The sequence below is a fragment of the Lemur catta genome, chromosome X (genome assembly GCF_020740605.2).
Source record: "Lemur catta isolate mLemCat1 chromosome X, mLemCat1.pri, whole genome shotgun sequence".
Taxonomy (NCBI): Eukaryota; Metazoa; Chordata; class Mammalia; order Primates; family Lemuridae; genus Lemur; species Lemur catta.
This window is the reverse complement of record NC_059155.1, coordinates 66,660,317-66,679,695: the sequence shown is the minus strand read 5'-3', so window position 1 is coordinate 66,679,695 and position 19,379 is coordinate 66,660,317. Positions and strand designations below refer to the sequence as shown.

The following is a 19,379-nucleotide window of genomic DNA, read 5'->3' as shown; positions in this document are numbered from 1 at the left end:
AAGCAACATAGGGAGACCTGTTGCTAAAGAAAAAAATATATATATATATATCCCAGAGACCACCAAAATCTGTATTGGCTGCTGTAACAATTTAGCACAAGCTTGGTAGTGTAAAACAAGAGAAATTTATTCTTGGGCAGTTCTGGAGCCCAGAATTCCTGAATCAAGGTGTCAGCAGGGTACACTCCCTCCAAAGGCTCTAGAGGAGGGTCCTTCCTGCCCCTTCCGGCTTCTGGTGTTGCTGGCAATTCTTGGCATTCCGTGACTTGTCCAAGAAACATTGCTCCAGTTTCTGCCCCACCTTCATAGCACCCTTTCCTCTGTGTTTTTCCCTGTCTTCGCCTCTGTCTCTTATAAGAATACCTGTTGTTGGATTTAGGGCTCCCATGGTTAATCCGGGATGATCTTGTCTCCAGATCTTTAATTACCTCTGCAAAGACTCTTTCCAAGTAAGGTCACATTTCCAGGTTCCAGGTGCACACATCTTTAAGGCCACCATTCAACCCACTACAGTATGCCCTCTGGCCCCCTAAAATTCACATCCACTCCACAGCCCCGAAAGTGCTACATGTGGGTATTCTTTCTTCTGTTTTACTCTTGCACGCTGCGTTGGTACATGCACCATAGTTTATTCAACCACGTTCTGGTTGTTCCTAGTCTTCTGCTATTAAAAATAGCTCAACAATGAAAGTCTTCTGCAGACATCCTTTCACATTTTTGCCAGGGTTCCTGTGGGATAGGTCCCCCGAAGTGGGACTGCCGGGTCAAAGGGTAAAAATGAACATAAATGCACATGGCATCTTGCTGGGCATCACTGCATTTCCCTCCTAGGGGCTGTACCGTTTTGTATTCTCACCAGAAAAGTGTGAGACAGTTTCCCACAACCTCACCAATACAATGTCACATTTGTGAGTCTTTGCCACTCGCAGAGGTGAGAAAACATCTCAGCACAGTCTAAATTTGTGCTTTACTTATAGGCGAAGCTGCTGCAATCATAGAGGCTTGTTACTGTCAGTGAGAGCTAGCCCTTCTTTCTCTCTTCCTTCTCAGTGTTTCCCTGGCTATTCTTGCTTCTTCTTCCAAATGAATTTTGTAATCAACTTATCCAGCTCCAGGAAAAAAAATTACAGAACCTTACTGGAATTGCATTAAACTTACAAATTTGGGAGAATTTATATCTTTATGATGTTGCATCCTCTTATCCGAGAATGTATTATATATTTCCATTTGGTCAAGACTAATTTTGTGTGTTTCAGGAATACTTTATAGTTTTACTCATATATATTTTGGATATTTTTGATAGGTTTTTGCCATTTTGTTTTCTGTCTTTGCATAAAGGCAGAAAATAAAGTTAATATGAATACATATTCCCACAAGGCTATTTATCTTTTTTCAGACTTTAGCAAGAAAGCTTGTGTTGCCCCACGCGGGGGTGGGGAATCTGTGGCCTCAAGGCCACATGTGGCCCTCCAGATCCCCAAGTGCGGCCCCCCAACCGAATCCGAACTTCACAGAGCAAATCCCTTTATTAAAATGATTTGTTCTGTAAAATTTGGATTCAGTCAAAAGGCTTAAATAAGATGTTGGCTTTAGGGAGTGAATCTTACACACACACACACACACACACACACACTCACAAAAGGAAGCATCCATCAATATCTCTTCCTGAGTATTTATAACATGAATGGGTGTTGGATTTTTTTCAAATTCTTTTTTTTCCATCTACTGAGATGATCATATGATTTTCCTTATTAGCTCTAAGGACGTGATTGATTATATTAATGTATTTCCTAATAGAGGATCACCCTTGCTTTTGTAAAATAAACTCCATTTGGTCATTGTGTATATATTTTAATGTGCTTTGAAGTTGGTTTACTAGTATTTATGATTTTTGCATTGATACACTGTAATTTTTTTTTTATTTCAGCTTATTATGGGGGTACAAAAGTTCAGGTTATATATATTGTCCATGCCCCCCCCCATCCCCCGGAGTCAGAGCTTCAAGATACACCCACTGTAAATTTTTTTAGTGAACTCTTTGCCAGGTGGGGGATCAATGTTATCAAACAAATGTGGACGTTTTCTCCTTTGTCTTGGCTCAGGGGCTAACTCTGGGAGAATTCTGTCGCGAAGCCACCATCTGGGCCTGCCCTGTGATTTTTTGCCCACAGGGGAGCTCTTTAAATCACTTTCTCTATTTCCTCTGTGGAAATCGGTCTTTTTAAATTTGTCTCTTTAGGTCAATTTTGGTAAGTTGTATTTTTCTTAAAAGGTATCTATTTCATCCACTTTTCCCAATTTATTTGTAAAAAGCTGTATAGAGTAATTAAATCTGTTTTCTAATTTTCTTCTTTTTGGGATGGTCTTTCCCTCTTGTCATTTCCAACTTTCTGTGCTTGTGTTTTCTCCCTTGTTTTTCCTTGATTAGGTTAGTTATTGGGTTTAAAAACAAACAAAAAAAAACTTTTCACCCTTTTAAAAAAGAAAACCAGCTTTCGGTTTTATTTGTTGGGGCTCCTATTTTCTGTTTCATAACTCATGAAATACTGCTTTTATTTTTATGAATCATTCTTTCTGCATTCTTGTGTCTTAGTTGCTTTTCTTGTAGTTGTTTGAGTTGGGTGTGTTTATTTTTTTATTTTAAGATTTATATTGCGAAACTAATTTAGTGCTATAAATTTTTCTTTGTCAACTAATATGTTGAGTTTTCATTATCCTGATTCCTAAGAAATTCTATCACTTCACTTTGCATTTTTCCTTCGACCCAAGAGATGTTTATTACCATGTCTTTTAATTTTTTTCCAGATGTAAAGGTCTTTACAAATTTTTCTTATTAATTTCTAGTTTCATTGCAATACAGTCAGAAAATCCTGTTTGTGTGACTTTTGTTCTCTGGAATCTATTGAGGTTTTCTTCATGGCCTATAATATAGTCAGTTTTTCTGACTGTTTTGTGAAAAGCAGGCACATTGTATATGATTAGAGTTCAGAGGCTGATACATGTATATACACATATGGCACTAGTGCTAGGGCTGCCACAAATGGGTGGCAAAACAGCAGGAATTTTATCTCACTAATCTGGAGGCCAGAAGTCCAAAAATAAGGTATTGGCAGGACCAGCCTCCCTCCGGAGGCTCTAGGGGAGGATCCTTCCAGCTTCTGGTAGCTGCAAGTGTCCCTTGGTTTCTGGCCACGCCCCTCCTATCTCTGCCTCCGTCTTCGTATGACTTTCTCCCTGTGTCTCTGCCTCCAAATCTCCCTCTCCTTTCACTTATGCAGCCACCTGTCATTGGATTTCTGGCCCGCCTTAAATTTCATCTCAAGGATCCTTAATTATATCTGCAAACATGCTATTTCCAGATAAGGTTATATTGATTCTGACGTTCTGAGTGGACATGAATTTTGGGAGCAGACTACACATACCTCCCTACATATGTACATACCTGAGCTCTACTGATTATGGAGCATGTTGTCTGGGTTTTCTACGTCTTTGCTCAGGTCTTGACTACTTGAGCCGTCCTGGATGCATTGACAGGTATGTATTAGTGTTTCTATTTTTCTTCACATCACTGGTTTCTGCTTTTGAAAGCTGTTGCTCTGTCATGAGGTGCACAAATATGAATGACTTGTAAATCCTCATTGCACATGCAGCCTTGAGCATTGTGAAGTGCCTCTTTGTCTCTCTCAGTGCTTTTTGGTTGCAATTCCACCTTGTCAGGTTTCAAGAGTGTGGTAGCTACTTTCCCTTTATTTGTTTTTTCCTTGCATATCTCTGTAGGTCCTTTATTTGTGATCTTTTTGTGTTAGCTACATTTGTTCGCTTATCTTCCTCCGTCTTTAAGGCAGCAGGGGAGCATCTTCAGATCTCCCTGTCTCTTTGATCTCTTCTTCCATCCTCACATCTCCTTCCCTGACTCCTCCCCTCCTACCTCCCTCTTATAGGGACCCTTGCGATGACACTGAACCTACCTGGATCATCCAGGATTAGCTCCCCAACATCTCAGGATGCCTAATTTAATCACATCTGCAAAGTCCCTTTTATCATGTGTGGTAACATCTTCCTGGGATTCTGGGAATTAGGGGGTGGACATCTTTGGGGAAGTCACTATCCAGCCTACCACAGACACACTCGCCTTTGAAAGGCCTGTTCCTGTGTTCCCGTACGTCTGTGCTCTCACATGCATCTCAGAGTTTGTGTTGGAACAAATGATCGGATGCTCTTCTCTTTTCTGGGGACAAGATTTGCAAGCTCCTGGTGAAGTCCAAAGGCAGCGGCTACACATTCCTTGGCATTTGGAAACATCTTGCCTGAGACATGGCTAGAGGCACACAGCTCCTGGAATCCATGCCTTTCCATCCTCCCCACCAACAGATGCTCTGGCCAGATTGCTTTTTCTACCCTGCAATTGCAGGCAGAATCCCATGAGTAATAAACATAAATTGTTTTATTGCAACGGAATTAGTTTAAAAGAAATGCTTTACAGCACTGTCCAATACAACTGTCTGAGATGATGGAATTGTTCCATATCTGCACTAAATTACTGTAGCCACTAGCCATATGTGGCTCTTAAGCACTTGACATGTGGCTAGTATGACCGAGGGACTGAATTTTAACCATTATTTAGGTTAAATTAATCTCAACATCAATAGCAACTGTAATTGATAGCTACCGTATCAGAGCAGTGCAATTTTAGAAAAATCATATTTCAAATCCAAAGCAGCTAGACAAGGAACAGTTTCTCTCAAAGGCTAGGTCCAGGTGCATTAAAGCAGTTGCCTTCTGTTGTCCCGTATGGTGGAGATGCTGCATAGTGATGGCTACTGACCGTCCCTGTCCAACTCTCCACACGGCAGTTCAAAGCCATGAGAATAAGCACACGCTACAAATCAAGGCTGCAAATAAATTGGGCCACGTAGAGCTTCATATGTAGTTTCTCTCTCTCTCTCTCTCTCTCTCTCTCTCTCTCTCTCTCTCTCTTTCTGTGTGTGTGTGTGTGTGTGTGTGTGTGTGTGTGTGTGTGTTTTGACTGTAGAGTCTTTATGAACTTTTCCCACTTGGCTCAAAATGTAAGAGGATATTTTCATAATTGTGTCTAGGGGCACACATTTTTCCTTGTGTCTCAGGTTCCCATAAGGCACTGCTTACTCTTTTGAGATCTCTCACTTAAGCCTCACGTGGCCCAATTTATTTGCATGCCATTGTCAGCCCACAGAAACCCACCCTTCAGAGACACACTGGCCACTAGTCCCCAGCTGACTGGAAATGACTCGTCCCCTTGTACAATAATGCAAGGCTGTCAAACAAACAACAGCCTGCCTTTACAAAATTTGATATTTTGTGCATTGTAAATTTTTGCATTAATTTTGATTTTTATAAATAGTATATTATCTTGGTTACTGACTTTTAGTGTCCCTTTAAATTTTGCACCCATGGTGAGGGGGCCCTCACAATACCCCCAAACATTGGATACTATTACTGTCTTCTCTCCATTTTACAGAAGGGAAAATAGAGGTTTGCAGAGGTGTGGCAAAATAGCACAGACTGTAATATTGTAATACAGTCATGTAATGTTTCAAGATGGTATACGATTAAAGGTGCTAATTTTTGGTTGAGAACATTTGGGACTATTTTAGTTCTGGTGTAACAAACATTGTGCCCTGGAGACAATACTACATGCTGGGCTTTCAGACATGTAAATCCAGCTCCCCTCTCCTCTCCAGGAACTCAGAGGTTAATGTGAGCAAATGGTTTGGGTCTAACCTGGTGAGTGCTCCGAGGAGGGTCCCAGGGAGCTGTGGCTGGGCAGAGGGTTGGAGGGGATGGTCAGAGAGGTGCCTCGAGGAGAAGCCGGGGACCCAGCTTGACCACAGGGTGATTTAGCCAGGGAATTCAAGTGTCAGAGTGTCAGTGCTGTCTGTGAGGCTGTGTGCAAAATGAGAGTGGAGCATTAGACCTGCTCTACTCCTGTTAACAAGCTGCCACGAGAATCAAACGATGTACTGGAGATGAACGTACTTCGTACAAAGTGCATTCGCTGCATCAATGTAAGGGGACTTGGCTGGGCTCAGAGGCTCATGCTTGTAATCCCAGCACTTTGGGAGGCTGAGACGGGAGGATTGCTTGAGGCTGGGAGTTCAAGATCAGCCTGGACGACAGAGCAAGTCCTGGTCTCAAATATGTATATTTAAAGGGGGCTTGAAAAATGTCTGTTTTTTAAGTATGTAATGCATTCCAAATCTATGAAAATTTCCCACCCACCTCTATGCCCCAGCCACACAGTTCTCCTTCCCAGAGATAACACCCTTAGCAGTTTCCTGTGTCTCTTTTCAGAGATGGTGTATGCACGGATGGGCAATTACACTTCCCACATGCCAGTAGCACTACATTTAAGGGATTCATAAGGAAACAGAGCTTCCAGCACATTATATGTACAATGGGAAACTCTTAAAAATGGCTGGGAAATGGAACATTTGGGGCATCAAATTATACTTTACAAGTAATTCTAAACCAGGGTTTCTCAACCTCGGCGCTATGGATACTTTGGGCTGGATCTTTCATTGTCGCAGCAGAGGTGGGGGCTGTCACGTGCACCCATAGGATGTTGAACAGCAGCCCTGGCCTCCACCCACCAGATGTCAGAAGCATGCAGCTGCCCCCTTCCCAGTGTGGCAGCCAAAAATGTTCCCTGGGGAGCAACATCACCTCCCATTAAGAACCACAGTTCTATACTTTGTGTGACATTTGTAGAAAAGTGGCAGATAATCAAGAGAAAAAATGTAAAAGATTCAAAGGGATAAAAAAGAAAACTGTGAAGAAACTAGAATGCGCCAGCATAGAGAGATTAAAGCTCAAAGGTTATTCTATAACTATTTGAAGAATCTTTTCATGAAGGATGGGAACGACTGACTTTCTCTCTCCACAGAGGGCAGAATAGGAAGCGAGTTTACATGGAAGAGAAACTGAGAGTGGACATGCAGACTTTAAATGTTACACTGGTTCCTGAATCTTCTTCCCTAAAGAGTTGTGTGAGCGGAATAAGCTCAGACGGCTAGGAATTGTTCTCTCGGGGCTTTGTGGTTAAGATTTGAGAATCTTCAAGTAATGAAATCTGCATTAAAAATTAGCCAAAAATGTTTATTCCATGATCATGTCTACTGTAGTGCTTTTAAGAAAACAGTAACTTTTTTCTTGCTACAAAAGCGATACATGTTAGAAATTAGAAAATGTAGCCAAGCTAAAAAGAAGAAAAATTTAAAACACCCTTAATCCCACTAATCAGTGAAATACCAGGTTTGATACCTTAGTGAATTAACTTCCTAATTATTTTCTGTGTTCATATAATAAAGTATATGTGTAGATATAAGTATGTTACAGCTACGTGCAAAAAATGGGTCACTCAGCACATAACGTTTTTGGAGCTTCCTTTTTTCATTTTTCATTTTGTCCATAAGTACCTACCACCACATTAGTTTTAATTCTTCCGTTGTACAGATGTCTTATGATTTAACACATCCTCTGTTTTGGGAGCTGTCACTTGCTTCCGGTGCAGTGCTTTGAGATCATGAACAACACTGCAGCAAACTTTCCCTAGTCAGTTCTTCGCACACCCTTCTTTTTTCTCCCTAGGGCAAATTCCTGGATATAAAATTTCGGGAGCAAATGCAGCAACAACAGCTGTTGGGGCCCAGAGTAATTGGTCAAATTATGCATACTTGTAAGGCATTTGTAGGAATTGCTCAACAGCCCACCAGAAAGATTGCTCAATTTACATTCTCATGGGTGGTATCGGGTTTTGTTTTTTGTTTGTTTTTTAAATCTTTGCCAAATTGACAATGTGACAGGGGAGGGTGGAGGGTGTTGGGAGAGTTATCTCATTCTGTTGAAAATTGCATGGCCCAGTTTTAGGTCTTTTCTGAATTGCCTGTTTGCTGTAACGTTTTTACAGTTGAGCAATCACTTGGAAAAAGAGAAGGTGGAACTAACCTATTAACAGAAAGCTGCCCCAGGATGAGGAAGGTGCCTGTATTTAGTTGGTTCCGCCCAGCCGGAACACAGAGCCTGGCTGTTTGTACCTGCGGCCGTGCTCCTCAGACCGCAAGGGTATTTTATATACTCCCCCTCCGCCCCCACCTCCCATAGATTCTGGGAACTCGGTCACAGTGGACCCAGCAGCCCAGCCTCTGAGGGTGGAGCGTTCTGTCTCGGGCACGCTGGGCTCACTCTGGACATGAATGCACTGAGGGTAGAAGGCCAACGACATTGGCACTGAGGGCCTCCGAAGCCAAGAGGTGACCCGGCCAGCTGGGCACGGCTGAGTGGCTGGGCAGAGCACGTGATACTCCCAGCTGGCCTCCCGGGCCCTCTGGGTGCCTGAGGCTGAAATCGACATTTGCCTCTGGCAGGAAAATGAGCTTGTCAGTTTCCGCCTCCATCAGACCCTCAACCCAAAGGAGGAGGGGATTTCGATAGCATTTTAACTTTGTATCTCAGAATCTGAAAGCGGAAGGTAAGTTGCTTATCACTCAGAAAAACAAACTCGAGAGGAGTGACCTAGAAAACCACACTGCCACTTTGTTGATTTTTAAAACCTGCTGTTGAAAATAATAGATCGTTGTGAGAGGCAAGGGCTGTAATTATCCCCAGATTAGAGATTAACCTTCTGAACAGAAATTTAGTTAATCTGGAGGGAATGGTGGTGTAAGGGCCAGGGTTAAATATAGGATAGGAAAGCTGCAGGAATAAATAGCAAGTAAACTTAACTCCAGCTGCCTGTAAAACAATCTATTTCACGTCTCTTTCAGGGGTGTGAGCAAAGGGAATGCTAAAATTGTGATTTTTAACTCCAGTGAAAGTAAACTAATCTATTTGAAACTGGAATACAAATAAAAACAATTTCTGCTTTTGTCCTTTTACATTTCAAAAACGTTTATGTGGCAGGGGGTGGCTTGATGCAGGCACACGCGTGACTTGGGGCTTGGTGTGCCCACCCTGAGAAAGTGGGCAGGGGCCAGACAGGAAGGCAGGGCATCTTGCTCAGGAGGGGAAAGAAAAATAGAGTGACTGCACTGAGTGCATTCTAAGCAGAGAGAGAGGCTTTTAAGAGATACCTATTGACTGTCTTCCCACTGTCATTGTGCTTCTCAAATGATGACATGTTTATGTGGTTTGGCCAAAGAAAAGTTTATATGTGCACTGCTTAAGTTTGAAACATGCTATTTCAAATTTACAAAATGATCAGTTGGAATTTTCTAAATGCTTTCTAGACAAGGCTGTTTCATTTGTGAATGAGAAATGTTGACATTGTGCATATTTTCTGTGATAGTAAAATGACTCACTTCTTCAGAATGTGATAAAAATTAGAAAATGTGAAATAATGAGTTATTGTAAATTAACTCTTTCATGTCTGAGAGATTAAATGCCTTGCCAGAAGGTTTAAGAAAACAAACCCAGACACAACTACAACCATGCTCACGCAATAGTGCTTTTTTTGGTGTGTTATGCGGTAATAGAAAAACACAATAGTGCTTTAGTTTAAGTCATCAAATATTCAAGTAAGTAGTAAATACATGTGGTGGTCCCATTTTTTTCTTTGGCAAATACAAATTAATATTGCAATGCAGCTATTGGGAGTAATTAAAGCATGATTCATCAGTGCAATTAGTATACTATTCCATAATGAATTGCTTTGAATTAAAGTATTTGATATAATATTTGATATATGATTGAAACATTGAACATCTGCACAGTATGTCCACGCACGCTATATTTTAAGTGTCATTTTGATTTGCACAAAATAGATTTATTTCACCACTGCATTTGATAATTACTAGCTTTAAAATAAAACACTACATTATATTTCCTTTCACTATAATCCCCTTATTACTAGTTCTTTCGAAATCCTATTAGGCGCTTGGAGCCTGTAATAATTTGGATTTCTCCTGTGTGCCGTTTGTGTCTTGTGATTCTTCGGGGAAGGCCAGGCGAGCCGCACACGTCGAGCATAACGCCCTCCCGAGCGAGCGAGGGTTTGCGGCCACTCGCCCCGCACCTCCCGGGACTTCCAGGGTCTTTCCCTCGACCCCGCGCCGACCTCCTGCCTCGCCCCAGAGGCGTCACGTGGCAGCGTAGGGCCCGCCCCACTGTGACGTCACGGCGCTCGCAGGCGTCGCGCTGAAGAAAGGATGCTTTAGGATGCTGTTCAGGTGGGCGGTCGCGCGGCGCGATGCGGCACTGCAGGTAAGGGGCTCGCGGCGGCCGCACCCGTCCTCGGCGCCCCCGGCCCGCGGGCCTGCAGCCGCCCCCTCCCCGCCGGGAACCGAAAGCGGGGCCTCGGGCTGCGGCGGCGCCTGCCGCCCACAGCTGTGCTGCTGCTGGGGCTGCTGCATGCACCAGGCAGGGGGTGGCTTGATGCGGGCACACGCGTGACTTGGGGCTCGGCGTGCCCACCCCGAGAAAGCGGGCAGGGGCCAGACAGGAAGGCAGGGCGTCTTGCTCAGGAGGGGAAAGAAAAAGACAGTGACCGCACTGAGTGCATTCTAAGGAGAGAGAGAGGCTTTTAAGAGATACCTATCGACTGTCTTCCCACTGTCATTGTGCTTCTCAAATGATGACATGTTTACTGATCACAGTGATTGGCCCTCAGTAGTTAGCCTCATTTCTTTCAAAGCAAAAGCATGCCGGGGAATGGAAACTTCTTGGTTAGCAATTTAACAACTAGATGTGCAGCCTAAATCGGTTTGCATTATTTTGCAAGGTTCCAGCGTTTACAGGGCGTAGGTCAGAGATGTATTCTTTTTTTTTCTTGCAGGCGTTTTAAGTAGATTTAAAAATAACAGTATCCAATAAAATAAAATAAATTGCAGCCTCCAAAGATAACATGTTGAGTGTAAGAGACAGCTACATCTCTAAGAACAAAATGATCTTTTTCAGGGGCTGGGAGTGGAAATAACACCAAAACCTAAGAATTCCCAGTGTTGTTTTTAATTCCCTTGCTGAATAATTAGCTTGCTGAATGAAGGGACCTGGTGACTCAGCGGCAGATGGGGGGGGGTCAGGTGACTTTTCAGTTCTTGCATGACAGTGGGGGCTATTTTCCAGTTTCCAACCTGCATTTATATTCCTTTCTCAGAGTCAAAAGGAAACTGTAGCCAGGACATGTGTGGGCACCCTTAGGAGGAGAATGTGGCATTCTTTCCTGTAAAACCTGCCCCCTCTGGAAGCCTTAGAGTCAGTAAACCGTATTGTAACTCACATCATGATAAATTTGACCTACCCCCAGCAACTTTTGGGGAACTGGAAAAGCAATGCTATTTTCATCGATAAATGAAGAAGACCATTCTTTCAGGGTTTGGGACACCTTGATGTGTTGTTGCTGTAGTAATTCGGTAATGTATTTTGTGGCAGTTTTCTTCCTTTGGTTCAGATGGTTACAAGAATTAAGGTCCCCACCCTTTCTTCTCCCCCAGCGCAAACCTAGACAGAGCAAAGCAGATGATAGAGGTGGATATAACAGAGACTTGGATTCCACTTCTGGCTTTGTGACTGTAACCTTGGGCAAGTCACTTTGTGTCTTTGGGTCTCAGCTTTCTCAACCTCTATGTAACAAAGGGATTTAGGGCATGGTTTCTCAACCTCAGCCATTGGTATTTGGGACCAGATAATTCTTTGTTGTGGGGGCTGTCCTGTGCATTGTAGGATGTTTATCAGCATCTCTGGCCTCCACCCACTGGATGCTAGTAGCAAATCCCTACCCCCTACTAGTTGTAACAACCAAAAATGTCGCCAGACATTGCCAAATGTCCCCTGAGGGCTCCATTGTGTCTGGTTGAGAACCACTGATTTAGATGACCTCTAAATGTTTTTCTGGATCCAACATCCTAAAATTAATTTTCCTGTGATTTGTTTGATACCGAGCCCTTGATCACAAATCTGATCCCCATTCATAGTGTTGTATATATTAGAAAATACAATGTGAAGGCCTTTTTATGCTGTGGGTTTCCAGAAATAGCTTACATCACCAAGGATGGGTGCTGTTTGTATGCTGTGTGTAGCTGGGAGGCTGGGTTGGCAGAAAGGAGAGTGTAGGGGAAAGAGGGAAAAAAGGCACTGGATGAACGTGTGCTGAAGCCTGCTGGGACTTCGTGCTCAGCAGACCTGGAGAATGTCACTGTACGTGTTATCTCTGGCCCTGGGATAGACCTGGCAGCTGAGAGTCCATTTACTTATCTGTATGGGTGGAAATAACTGTCCAGTCGGAGGTGTTGTGAGGATGAAATGAGATGACGCCTGGTACAGGCACCGAATGTGATGAGGGCAAGATGGTGGCGGTGGCCCTGAAGCTAGGAGGAGGCAAACACAAACTGCCCTCAGGACTGAGACAGGGCCACTCCCTCAGGGCAGTGATGGTCGCATGCTCTAAGTATCAGTACAGGACTTGGATCTAAAGATCTGGCTGAGACACTTGGGAGGGTGACTATGGCTGCATCGTTTCACCTCTCTGAGCTGTTGCCAGATCTGTCACATGGGGCCGACTGTGCTTGCTGGTCCTGCTTCCTTGGCTTTTTGGGAGGACCAGATAGATGTAAGAGGGTCTGCAAGCTGGGAAACTCCTGAGAGACATGAAGCGGACCTGACAGTGGCGTTGCAAGGTGTGGGACATGTTATGGTGTGTGTGTGGGGGGGGGGGTGCTTGAAATGGCTAGAAAACATCTTCTTGTCCCGCAGGCCTGGGACCTTGTTGTGCTCCTCCCCACCTTCCCTTGCCATCGGCAATCTTTCTCCCTCCCTTTCTCTGTCCTTCTCACCCTGTCCTCCTTCCTGGCCCCATAAAAATTGGTGTCCTGGGAGGGCTTAGGAAAGCCCCCCTGGGGAAGGCTTGGCTTTCAGTGAGATAGAGCTGGAAGCAGCTGACCTCAGGCCCCCCCCCCCCCACCCAGGCCATCCCAGAGCAGGCCTCAAACTCCTGTGTGCCTTGGCATGGCTTGGCGCTCTCTGTGAGCCATCTGGCCTTGTCTCTTCAACCAGTCAATATTAAGAAAGAACATTTTAAAAAGGGAGGTACAGTATGTTACATCAAACAAGGCTTGAGAGACTGAATAGCCAGATATAACCTATGGTCCCTGATTGGATCCTGGCCTGAACAAACGTGTAATAGGCATTTTAGGGACACTTGGAGACATTTTGATGTGACAGGCTATTAGATGATACGAGGAGACTACTGTTGCTTTGATGAGACACGAGCATCTGTGGTGTGACCGGCAGCTCCTCACATGGACCCAGCAATCCCCACCCCCTGGCAGCCACAACTTGGTGTAATTCTCTCCCTCTGAGTTGTGCTGGACCTAGTGGTTCACTTCTGATGGCTACAATACAGCAGCAGTGATGAGATGGCGCTTCTGAGATGAGGGGCTAAAGGGACTCTGGCTTCTGCCTTGGGTGTGTTTTCTCTTGGATCGTGCACACAGTACGAGACAGCTACCATGTCGTGAGCAGCCTTAGAAAAAGGTCCCTCTGGTGTGGGGAGGACCTGAGGTCCTAGGTCCAACAGCCCTTGAACCCATCAACAGCGTGAGTGAGTTTGGAAGCAGCTCCTTTAACCCCACTGCCCCACTGAGCCTGGAGGTGGTTGCGGCCTACTGCGAGACCTGGAGTGGAGGTGCCCAGCTAAGCCACTCCTGGATCTGACACACAAACAGGGAGATAAGACATATTTCCTGCCGCTGTGTTTGGGGTAGTTATGCAGCAATAGATAGCTAATACACGTGTTTATGTAGAAGAGTCGTATTTTTTGGAGATGCATGCTGAAGTATGTAGAGATGAAGTGTCATGGTATCAATGGTTTACTTTTTTCCTTTTCTTTTTTGTAAACATTTTTTGACATCCCTTCAATTTATGGCTGAACAGAAGCCAGATGAGCTCTCATACCTTGTTCTACATTCAATGTGTTGCGATATCACGTGCCTGTAGCCTGTGGAAAATTCCACTGTACGCTCATGAGAGAACGTTCACTTTTAAATGGTTCAGTTCAATGAAGAAAGGGAAAGGGGTGAGGCAGATATGGCCAAATGTGGACAATTGGATCTGATTGCTGGTGCTTGCTGGATTCTTCTGTATAACGTTCTGTGTGATTGAAAATGTTCTTAACAAAAAGTTTTTTAAAAAGAAAAGAAATGTAGACTCTTGGGCATGTGGAGATTCTGATTGGGTGGGTCTGGGGGTGAGGCCCAGGGGAGTATTTTAACCTGGGGTCCTGGCCTTCCCTGCTGCCTACGAGGCCTGCCAGACCCACCAGGCCAAGGGGGCTTAATGGCCATGGCTCATCTCTTCTCCCACACCGGTAGGGGCAGCTGTGTGGGGACAGGACAGTTCTCCCACCTCCTCAACAAACTCTGGCTTGTTGGCCCTGGGGAGGGTCTTGTTATTAGACCTTCGCTTAACCACATCTTCAGTGGGTGGCTAGCGAGAGACTTTCCCTTCTATGTGCAGGGGTGGGTTTTCTTTATAGATTGTGATAAGTATTTTTTTTTTTTTTGAGACAGAGTCTCGCTGTGTTGCCCGGGCTAGAGTGAGTGCCATGGCGTCAGCCTAGCTCACAGCAACCTCAAACTCCTGGGCTTAAGCTATCCTATTGCCTCAGCCTCCCGAGTAGCTGGGACTGCAGGCATGCGCCACCATGCCCGGCTAATTTTTTTCTGTATATATTTTTTTTAGTTGGCCAGATACTTTGTTTCTTTATTTTTTTTAGTAGAGATGGGGTCTCTCTCAGGCTGGTCTCGAACTCCTGACCTTGAGCAATCTGCCCGCCTCGGCCTCCCAGAGTGCTAGGATTACAGGCGTGAACCACTGCGTCCGGCCGATAAGTATTTTTTTTAATGACTTGTACTTGTTTTTCATTGAAATAGGAATACATGCACATAGTGAAAATTTCAAGGTTATACAAAGACCCAGGAATGGGTCTCCTTCCCATCCTGGCCTTCTAATCCCCCTTCCAAAGGCACCCACCGATACCTTTATGACATATTCTTTCAGAAATTATCTGTGCAAATGTACCCCATATATATAATTATATGTATTGATTTCCTCTTTTTTGTCTTTATTGGGATATGATTCACACAGAATAAAATGCATGGGTCTTAATATGATTGGTGACAGATCAAGATAGACAGCATTACCAGTACCTGCAGAGGGTCTCATCGTGCCCCACTTTAGCCAAACTCTCTGGCAAGAGGTAACCCCCATTCTGAGTTCTGTCAGCACAGTTTTTGTGTGTTCTTAAACTCCATACATGTGGAATCACACAATGTGTGCAGTTTTATATCTGGCTTCTTTCACTCAGCATGATTTCCAGATTCATCCATGTTGTTCGTGTAGCAGTAACTCATTCCATTTTCTCACAAATAGCACTTTTAGAGATGAAAGGGGAGCCCTCAGTATGCCGTCTTTCTCTTACTATGAATGTTTGGAGACCATTTTGCACACAGCACATCCCATTGTGTGGACAGGACAGTCAGTTATTTAACCAGTCTCCTATCGATGGACATGAGGATTAGCCAATCTTTTGTCATCAATGATTATGGTATTATAAGAATGGAAAAACTCTAGAATTTATATGTTGGAAGTGAGCTTCAAAGTCAAAGCCACCTTTATATTTTGCATAGAGGAAGAGATGTCCAGAGAAGTCAAGTGACTTGCCTGAGGTCATGTGACTGATAGTGACAGCTGCAGGACAACTGAGGTCTCTTGATGGCCTGCACAGAATCTTCTTTTTTCCACCCTAGATTCTGGGAGGGCAAGATCTGTGTTTGCCTTATTCAGTACTGTAAACACAGCATATAGCACATAGTAGGTACTCATTAAATATTTGTTGAATGAAAAAATAAATGAAACAGTAATATCTTGAGAAAAGATCGTCAATATTGTGAGAACTGCAAAGGCATTTCTGTAAGACATGAGCCTCAATATTCATTCACTCATTCACTCTTAATTACTTCTTCATTCAGCAAATGTTCCTTGGGTCTCTGCTATGTGTCTAGGCCAGGGTTTCTCAACCTTGACACTATGGAAGTCAGAAGCTGGATGATTCTTTGTTATGGGGGCTGTTCTGGGCACTGTAGGGTGCTGAGCAGCATCCCTGGTCTCTGTCCAGTAGATACCAGGAGCAGCCCCCTCCCTCCCCTAGTCATGACAACCAAAACTGTCTCCAGACATTGCCAAATTCCCGTTGGCAGACAAAATTGCCCCCAGTTGAGACCTACCAGTGTAGGCAGTGGGATACACGGTGGAACCAAATGGACAAGGTTCATGCCCTCACAGAACTATCATTTGAGTTGAGGAAAGAAGAAATAACTGTTTGATGGGTTGTGCTATTGAGCGAAATATAGTAGGAGACAAAGTATGGACAACGATAGACTGTAAATGCCAGTTAGATAGGGAAGTCGAGAAGGCCTCTGAGCAGCTGGCCCTGGAGCAGGTGCCTGAATGAAGCGACAGAGCAGTGTATGAACACGAGGGGGCTGAGCGGCCAGGCCCGAAGGAACAGCTGGTCCAAAGGCCCTGAGGCAGGGCAGGGCAGGGCCGGCGCATTTGAGGAACAGCAGGGAGGTCACTGTGTGCAAAGAAGAGCAGCCCAGAGAACACGTGGTGGGAAAGGTGCTCAGAGGGGAGGGAGAGGAAGGCCATGTGGGAACTTGGCAGTTGTGGGGACGGCCCCGATTGTTCTCAGTGTGATGAAAAGTCACTGGTGCTCTTGTGTTGGGGAGTGACATGTTAGGACTGCCTGTCCTCTGAAGAGAGTCTGGAAGGCTGGGGTCAGGCCGTTACCCACACCAGGGATGAGACTGCAGGGTGGGTGTCTTCCTTTGAGGATGGTGTCCCCCTCATCCCATCAGTGGCAGTTGATGACAGCCATCCCTGTGCCTCATTCTGTGTCCTTCCTGGGAAAGCCACCTCCTTGCCCTGGGCGCTGTGGCCTGTGGCTCATCTCTGTGGCCGCCGCTGCTGCCCACACATGGGCTTGGCCAGCAGCTTCACGAGGCTTCTCGGTGGCCTGACCGTGTTTTCCTACCTGCTGGTTCTTTGTTTCCCTTCTGGTTTCTTTGGCTACATGTGAGAGTTATTTTTTTCCCTCCACCGTAGCGCTTGGAGGCGCTGGTTGGGTTAAAAGGGTTTTGTGGTTAGCAGATAGGAGCTCCAACCACCACAGTGACAGGCGGGTTATTTTTCCTCCTAGCTGAGTCATGCCTCGCGCTGGCACCCCTTTCCCCAGACATGCGCACTGACTGAAATGTCAGCCCTCACCTGGCCACAGCGCCTTGTTCTCTTCGCCGCGGCCAGTCTAAGGACACCAGGGGAACACATCAAAGCTGGCTGTGATGCCTTCCTGCGTTTCACCTTCACAAAGTTGCTTGTCATGGGTGTCTACTTAAATCGTTTTTATCCATGAGGGAGTGTTCCTCAGGTAAGCAGAAAATATGAATAGGTTGTTGTGGAGAGAAACCTGTCGGCAAATGGTCAAGGAAGGCCAGTCTGAGGAGGCCCCAGGAGACTGAGGATCACGGGGGGGTGTTTCCCGGCAGCACTGTCTTTACAGCTCCTAGGAGTGGAATTGTGTCCCCCCCAGATTCATATGTTGAAGTTCTAATCCCCAGTACTTCAGAAGGTGACCTTATTTGGAGATAGGGTCTTTACAGAGGTAACCAAGTTGAAATGGGGTCATTCGGTGGGCCCTAACCCAGTATGACTCGTGTCCTTATTAGAAGAAGAAATTTAAACACAGACAGATGCAGAGGGAAGACCACGTGAGGAGATGTAGGGAGAAGAGAAAGGCCTGGAAAAGATCCTTCCCTCAGAGCCCTCAGAAGGGACCAGCCCTGCTGACACCTTGATCTCAGGCTTCTGGCCTCCAGAGCTATGAGATGACACATTTCTGTTACCTGAGCCGCCTAGTCTGTGGCATTTGTGAGGACAGCCCTAGCAAACTCATACAGCAGCGTTTTCAGTGGGTGTGTGAGCCTTCCCTGCCCGGGAGGGCAGAGGGCAGCCCAGGTGCCTTTAATGAAGCTCTCTGGCACAGTTTAGGAGCAGCGTGGCCCTCTTGATGGAAGCCAGTAGCTTTCGGGTTGTGAGATGACAGAGGCCTGCCCAGCTGGAGTGGAGGGAGGCCCTCGGGCCTGGGCTTGATCCAGCTCCCCCCTCACTGTCTGTGCGACTTAACCTCTCCTCTGCCTCAGTTTGCTCATCTGTAACATGGGCCTGCAGGTGACAGTACTTCATTCCTAGAGTGTCAGGAGCCCTATCGACTTAATATATGTGAAGTGCTTAGAATGGTGCCTGGCACACCTCGAGCCCTGTCCAAGCTTGTTGTTACATTATTATGGGAAGGAGGCTCTGGGGAAATTCTAAATCCTTGCCCTTGGCACCAGCAACACTGGGCCCTCCTGGCCCCACTCTCCAACCCCAGGGTAGGGGTGTGAGAACGCCGAGTCCATTGCATCACCCAGGCACATGCGGTTGGCCTCATCCTGTTTCCTACTGGCTGAGTTTCTAAATGGGAGGGTTACCTGTGTGGCCCCGGGGCTGTAGGAACCTGCCATGGTCACGCCCCAGCTGGCCAGATTGTAGGAAGGAGGGTGCTGGGGCCAGGGAGGAAGTGGGAGGAGGAAGTGTCTCTGCCTCAAGGTGAAATTTTGGAACAGGCAGTTTCTTTCTGCATGTACTTTTGCTCTGAGCTTCCCTTTCTTTGAAACTCCCTGGTCCTGTGGCCCTTAGCCCTTGCTGGTTGGCCACCAGTGGGCTCCTGTCATTGGCAATGCCTCCCCGTCATCTCCCCTCTGGGGAGCCCAGCCTGGTGTTCAGAGGATTAGCTGGAAGAGGTGAATGAATCATGGCCCCTTCGCCATCCTGAAGGTGTCTGCCTTTTTAAAAGCAAGACTCTGATCTCAAATGAATTTGAAATTGCTGGGGTTTCAGGCAGGAAAGAAAAGGGAGGTGAAAAGCTTTGACTGGTGTTGATCCGGTCCCCAAGATGGGCCCCCATGGTCCTGCCTCCAGCTGTTCATGCCCAGGCACGGTCCTCTCCCATATTGAACCATTCAGGGCTGACCTGTGTCACCAATAGGACACTGTGGAAGCGATGGTGGGTGGCTTCTCAGGCTGGATCGTTAGAGACTCTCCTACTTCTGCTCTGCTCCCTCGGATCACCCTCTCTGGAGGAAGCCAACTGCCATATCAGGAGGACACTCAAGCAGTCCTGTGGGGGTGCCCAGATGGGATGGAACCAAGGACTTCTGCCAACAGCCAGCAGCACCTTGCTAGCCTTGTGAGGAGTCACCTTAGAAGTGGATCATCTGGGCCCCGTCACCTCTCAGATGACTGTGCCCTGG

At 45.8% G+C, this 19,379-nt stretch overlaps 1 protein-coding gene across 2 annotated transcripts in view; it reads left to right on the top strand.

The window, feature by feature from the left end:
• The first annotated feature begins 8,234 nt into the window (after window positions 1-8,234).
• The window catches only part of CLCN4 (chloride voltage-gated channel 4), an 80,420-nt gene continuing 69,275 nt past the window's right edge, over window positions 8,235-19,379 (top strand). Inside the window, exons 1-2 of one of the 2 annotated variants that reach the window (XM_045538930.1) lie at window positions 8,235-8,506; window positions 9,976-10,236. The gene's annotated coding sequence lies outside the window, so the exon portion shown is untranslated. The remainder of the gene's footprint in view (window positions 8,507-9,975; window positions 10,237-19,379) is intronic. The other variant, XM_045538932.1, reaches the window with a different exon arrangement.